This window comes from Saccoglossus kowalevskii, chromosome 5 (assembly GCF_978046115.1).
Source record: "Saccoglossus kowalevskii chromosome 5, keSacKowa6.1, whole genome shotgun sequence".
Lineage (NCBI taxonomy): Eukaryota > Metazoa > Hemichordata > Enteropneusta > Harrimaniidae > Saccoglossus > Saccoglossus kowalevskii.
Genome location: NC_140645.1, coordinates 3,854,697 through 3,862,175, shown reverse-complemented (window position 1 = coordinate 3,862,175; position 7,479 = coordinate 3,854,697).

The window sequence follows — 7,479 nt, the reverse complement described above, 5'->3', positions numbered from 1 at the left end:
ACTTTGCCGTACTTTGCCACTACTTTGCCACTACTTTGCAGTACTTTGCCACTACTTTGCAGTACTTTGCCACTACTTTGCAGTACTTTGCCACTACTTTGCAGTACTTTGCCATAATTTTCAGTACTTTGCCACTACTTTGCTGTACGTTGCCACTACTTTGCCGTACGTTGCCACTACTTTGCTGTACTTTGCCACTACTTTGCCATACTTTTCAGTACTTTGCCACTACTTTGCCGTACTTTGCCACTACTTTGCCGTAGTTTGCCGTATTTTGCCGTATTTTGCCGTATTTTGCCGTACTTTGCCGTACTTTGCCACTACTTTGCCACTACTTTGCACTTCCGCATTGCGTTGATAAAAATACTTCGTCAATAATCGGAAAACTTCGACTGTATGAAAGAGCATTTTCATTGGTTAATGAAAGACGTGACCTGTTAGGTCAAAGGAAGTTGTTCAGGTCAAATTATGATGAAACCATGGCGGGAAATAGCTTTGTAATGAGAGTTTGTGTACAATCTTGCCTTCGACCGTTTTCCCACGGACCCTACCCATTTTTTCACAGTATGTGAACCATATTGTAATAAAATTTTTGTTTTTTGTTCATATTTGTTCCTTCATTGTAAAAAAGTGTCGTTGAAATCATTGACAACTCATTTTGCATTTTTGTTTTCTCAAAAAGACGTAATATTCCAGTTCTGGAATGCCAGAAATGCTTGATTTTTGATGATTTTTTAGCACAAAAATGGCTGTCATTTGGCCATTTTGAATCAGATTCAGTCAAACCAATATATCTATGTCGTAATGTATAATGAATATATAAAATTTGATCATAATCAGTCAAATAATGTAGAAATACGGCTCCAGAAACACATTCATTAAAACAAAATGGCCGCCAGTCAGCCATTTTGAATCAAATTTGAAAAATAAAATGACATGTATCAGTAACCCATAATGAGATATGGCACTAGAACTGCATTCATTGAAGCAAAATGGCTGCCAGTCGGCCTATTTAAATTGGATCTGAAAAATAAAATGGGGTGCATCAAGGTCCCATAATGTCTAACATATGTAAGTTTAAACAAAATCCATCCATAATTGCTTGATTTTGATGATTTTTAAGCACAAAATTGGCCACCATTCGGCCATCTTGAAACAGATCATGAAACAAATTGATGTGCATATGTACAATATTATGTATGAAGTTTGATTATTTTCATGTTTGTTATGAATACATGGGGTGTAGGCCGAAACATAAAACAAATAAATTAGCCTAACAATTTTTTTCTTGTTTGTAAATGACTCTGCTGTACATTATAGATATGACTACTAATACCTTATCAAAGTTTTATGTGAATATTACTGATACATATATATAATAAATTTAGATTTTTCTACTATTTTTTTTATACATTACCATTCCTGTTGATACCATGATTGACTATGATATGGTTCCCATTTATACCAGCTATCTTGATACAAATGAGAATGTTTGTTATATTTGTCACTGTATCTGTCATCATAATATCTATTTGGATACTGCATGTCATTGTAATGTTCACTAAGATATCGTCCAACTTCTTTCTTTTGATTTAACTAATGAGGGTATTGCTTGTATGATTCGTCATAACGTCCACCTTGGTATTCTCTTTGACTGTAGTGATGGTTTTGATATCGGGTAATGACTTTATTAGTCCCCGTTCGGACGAAGTCCGAAAACGGGGACTTATGTTCTGCCCTGTGTGCGTTCGTGCGTCTATGCGTGCGTGCGTCCGTGATCACCTGTATCTCGAACATGCATGGACCGATTAAGTTCAAACTTCACTCATACATCACACATTATATGGGACATATGCACATGCATTTTTTTTCATGATCCGATTAATGATAGCCAAATGGCGGTCGTTCTAAGGCCAAAAATGCATTGAAATCGCACATTTTCACCATTCCGGACCCGTATCTCAGTTATGCATGGACGGATTTCGTTCAAATTTGGTACATACATTAAACATAACAGGACCTTGATGCACGTCATTTTTTTTACCGAATCAAGTTCGAAATGGCCGACTGGCGGCCATTTTGTTTTAAAGAATTCAGTTCTGGATCCATATCTGAGACATGTCTGGATTGATCAATTTCAAACTTCACACACACATGGTACATTATGTCACAAATAGATATGTGCATTTGTTTCATGATCCGCTTAACAATAGCTGAATGATGGCCATTTTAAGGCCGAAAATGCATCAAAATCACGTATTTTCATAATTCCAGAACCGGATCTCAGTCATGCATGGATGGATTTTGTTCAGATTTAGTACAATGTGTTGTACGCATGCAGGTGCATTTCGGATCAGACCACTGAAAGTGGTCTGAGATTTCGGTCATGATCTGCTTTGAATGTATATGTCACTCAAATATGAACAGAACAGGGACGTGTCATTTGTTTCCTTGTCTGTTTAGCTATAATCTTTGTGGTTGTTCAGAATTCTTGGTGAATCTGCTGCTGTGTCTACGACTGTTATTGCTGTTTCTGTGTTGCCCTGTGTAGAATACTGCGTTCAGGTTGTCTATTAATATTTTGTCCATGTGTGAAACTATTTCTTGCTTGATACAAGTGAATATTTCTCACTGTACGTTTGATGTCAGCAACAAATAGTCTAGTACCAGTAGTGTTAAGATGAATCCCATCACTTGTATACATGTCTTTAGTGTGACTTAATTAGTTTTCTATGTTCTACATAGGTACAGTCAGCTGTTTCACATTTAACTTTCATACTTTGGTCAATTTCATTTATCACAGTGTTCACATTTTTTTCACTGCCATGGCTTGGTAATAGACTTGATATTACAATCCTTGCATTGGTAAACACATTCTTGGTGTTATTGATTAACCGGATTCTTTGATCAAATTTCCGTTCCTGTCTGAGCTACTATTAAGTTATTACGCCAAGTCTCGTTAATTTTATGTAACTGTTGCACTCTATGAATGAGGTATTTCCAAAGGTCAGGGTTCGTTTAATTTTTATCAACTCGTCTCGTCAGTAGTAGAATGAAACCTGTTTCTATTTACAATAGTTTCCTTTTTATTTCGATTTTTCTTACCGACATTTGAGCAATTGAGTAGTAAAAACTGCAAATAGCCGTTGTGTAACAAAATTTCACCGGTGATCGTGAAAAACTGCGTGATACAAATTTCTTTTTTTAAAGATTTGAGGAAAGGTAAATTTAGACTCAACCCACTCAATGGTGGAAATGATATAACACAACACCATGACAAGGTTTGACTCCATGGACGATTAAACATATTGTAAATATTTGTATTTTATTTTTTTATCTGATGATTGAACATCAGCAAGCGTTGGTGTATGATGGATGTGGCATGTCGTCGTGATGCAATAGCCATTTTTGTGGACTATTTACGTCACTTTCATAAAACGGGCATTATCTCTGTTTGTGTTTTTTGGTTGATCATGGAGATTGAAAATTAAATGGCTCCCATAGTTTTTGTCAGTTTGTCTTGAAATTTTCACACTATTTCACAGTACTTTGCCACTACTTTGCCACTACTTTGCAGTACTTTGCCACTACTTTGCCATACTTTGCCATACTTTGCCATACTTTGCCACTACTTTGCCACTACTTTGCCGTACTTTACCACTACTTTGCCGTACTTTACCACTACTTTACCACTACTTTACCACTACTTTGCCATACTGTGCCATACTGTGCCATACTGTGCCATACTGTGCCATACTTTGCTATACTTTGCCGTACTTTGCTGTACTTTGCCACTACTTTGCCATACTTTTCAGTATTTTGCCACTACTTTGCTGTACTTTTCAGTACTTTGCCACTACTTTGCAGTACTTTGCCATACTTTGCCACTATTTTGCCATACTTTGCAGTACTTTGCTGTACTTTGCCGTACTTTGCCATACTTTGCCACTACTTTGCAGTACTTTGCCACTACTGTGCCACTACTTTGCCACTACTTTGCCATTACTTTGTCGTACTTTGCCACTACTTTGTCATACTTTGCCACTACTTTGCCGTACTTTGCCACTACTTTGCCACTACTTAGCCAGTGTTCTCCCCAGAAAAATGTATCAGAGTGGCGGCTAATTTGCATATAATTTACATATCATTAGCATTTGTCTAAAGATAAAGAAAACAATAATGACAGGCTTGCATGGATGAAAATGTGTCTTTATTTTTTAACAAATTTATGTAGAAGATTAAATGAATCTGCTGCTGTGTGATTTCTATGTAATGTTGATTCTTCGGACTTTCATGGAAGCCCAGTGATCTGCAGCTTTTGAGAACGCCGTGATTTTCTTTGCTTCCCACTTCTATTAAATGACATGGCCTTCTTGTGCATCTCCGAGTGTGCGTGTTTATCGATAGCATATTTCGTAATAGTTATACATAGAATTCCATACCAAAGAACTATTTCTGAATGTTTTTAAGTTGAATTTTCCACATATGTGTCACAGCATTCCTAAAAGATAAGAAATAGGAGCGAATCAATACTTGTATTTAAAAAATATCGTCACGATCAACACGAAAATAAACAAATTGCCGCCATTTTGAAAAGTCGCTAAACTTAAAAATTGCCACGATAAACTTTACCCAACTATTTCAAAACACAATACTAGTATTAGTTACTTTGATAAATCGTAGCCAACAATTTTTGAACTTCCAGAAAGAAGGTTGTTTCCAAAAAAATGTTTCGACGATCGGCAAAAAATGAAGCCATACAAAAATTTACTAAACTAGGTCTTTGCCACTACTTTGCAGTACTTTGCCATTACTTTGCAGTACTTTGCACACTATTCATTACTTTGCCACTACTTTGTCGTACTTTTCAGTACTTCGCCACTACTTTGCAGTACTTTACCTCTACTTTGCCATACTTTGCCACTACTTTGCCATACTTTGCCTTTTTTTGCCACTACTTTGCCGTAATTTGCCACTACTTTGCCGTACTTTGCCATACTTTGCCACTAGTTTGCCGTACTTTGCCACTAGTTTGCCGTACTTTGCCATACTTTGCCATACTTTGCCACTACTTTGCCACTACTTTGCAGTACTTTGCCACTACTTTGCCACTACTTTGCCACTACTTTGCAGTACTTTTTAGTACTTTGCCACGTCTGGTATTATCATTGATCCTTCTGCCCTTCATAAATCCCTTTTGGTTCTCATTAATAATTGATGGTAATATTAATTTCATTCTATTTGCCAAACACGCTGAGCCAATCTTATAATTCGTGTTCAGTAAAGATATCGGACGCCAGTTTTTCAAAAAGAATCTGTTCTTGTTTGGTTTAGGCAGACAAGTTATAATGGCCTTTTTCTGTGTTGTACTTAATTCTCCCTTTTCATAAGATTCATTTAGACTCATTAAAAGGTAAGGTGAAATATCTCTCCAAAAGAATTTGTAAAATTCACTGGGGAAACCGTCTGAACCAGGTGTTTTTCCATTGACCATATTTTTCAAAGCATTGGCACATTCTTGTATTGTAGCTTTCCCTCAAACGAATTTCTTTCCTCCGTTGATAATTTTGGTGTATTTGTTTTTAGAAATGAACAATTTTGATCAGAAATATCCCTGACTGTTTGATCGGCTGATTTATACAAGTTTTTGTAAAATTGTTTCATTTCTTTCAAAATTTTTCCTTGATCTAAAATTTCAGAACCATCTTCTTTAACCAGTTTTCCAATCGTTTTATTTACATACTGTCTTTTTTCCAGTGTACAAAAATATTTAGACGGTTTCTCCCCATAAAGAGAGTCATTTACCTTTGACCTTATCATAGCGCCCTTCAACACTTGAGAGCGCATTTGTTCCAGTTCGGACTGTTTATTTTCCAGTTCTATCAGTTGTTCCTTTTGAATGTTTTTATTAATTTGTTGTATTTTAAGGTCAATTTCCTGTTCCAATAAATATTGTTTTTTATTATTTTCTCGTTTCCTATGACTGGAATACATTATAGTTTTGCCTCTGATATTTAGTTTTAAAACCTCGAAAAATAACTGGCTGGAAATAGAAAACTCCTCCGTATCTGGAACTTCTGCGCTTTCATCAATTGGACTGCTATTCACCATATAATCATTTACCGTTTCGAGCATTTACATGTGACCGAAAACATTCGCTTACGATGAAACTAAGTTGAATTTTACTTGCATTTCATAACAATTCAATGAATTTATTTTTTGTACGTTATTATAATTACTACTGAGTACTAATCAACAATTGCAACACTATGATAACGAGTAAGTTATTCACTTATTCACACTTCTTTTAGAATATACTATTCGTTACCAACAAAATAAAAAAAATGCATATTAAATGTTTTTTGGTTACTCTTTATTTCTTAGTCATGATATTGTACATTTTATGTATATGTAAATTATACAATATTTAGGCATTGAATCCTATGCAAAAAGTCTGTATATTTCTAGTATACAACAAATATACATTAATGAATTTGTATAAAGTGTGTATACAAATAATGTACTGCCGTTTTCTTGTATGTATGAATTTTGTATACAAATAATGTACACAATTTCAAAAAAAGTATACTTTTTGTACAGAATATGTATACAATTAATATACTATTGGGGCGGACAATTTGGTAAGGGAATACACTTCCGCATTGCGTTGATAAAAATACTTCGTCAATAATCGGAAAACTTCGACTGTATGAAAGAGCATTTTCATTGGTTAATGAAAGACGTGACCTGTTAGGTCAAAGGAAGTTGTTCAGGTCAAATTATGATGAAACCATGGTGGGAAATAGCTTTGTAATGAGAGTTTGTGTACAATCTTGCCTTCGACCGTTTTCCCACGGACCCTACCCATTTTTTCACAGTATGTGAACCATATTGTAATAAAATTTTTGTTTTTTGTTCATATTTGTTCCTTCATTGTAAAAAAGTGTCGTTGAAATCATTGACAACTCATTTTGCATTTTTGTTTTCTCAAAAAGACGTAATATTCCAGTTCTGGAATGCCAGAAATGCTTGATTTTTGATGATTTTTTAGCACAAAAATGGCTGTCATTTGGCCATTTTGAATCAGATTCAGTCAAACCAATATATCTATGTCGTGATGTATAATGAATATATAAAATTTGATCATAATCAGTCAAATAATGTAGAAATACGGCTCCAGAAACACATTCATTAAAACAAAATGGCCGCCAGTCAGCCATTTTGAATCAAATTTGAAAAATAAAATGACATGTATCAGTAACCCATAATGAGATATGGCACTAGAACTGCATTCATTGAAGCAAAATGGCTGCCAGTCGGCCTATTTAAATTGGATCTGAAAAATAAAATGGGGTGCATCAAGGTCCCATAATGTCTAACATATGTAAGTTTAAACAAAATCCATCCATAATTGCTTGATTTTGATGATTTTTAAGCACAAAATTGGCCACCATTCGGCCATCTTGAAACAGATCATGA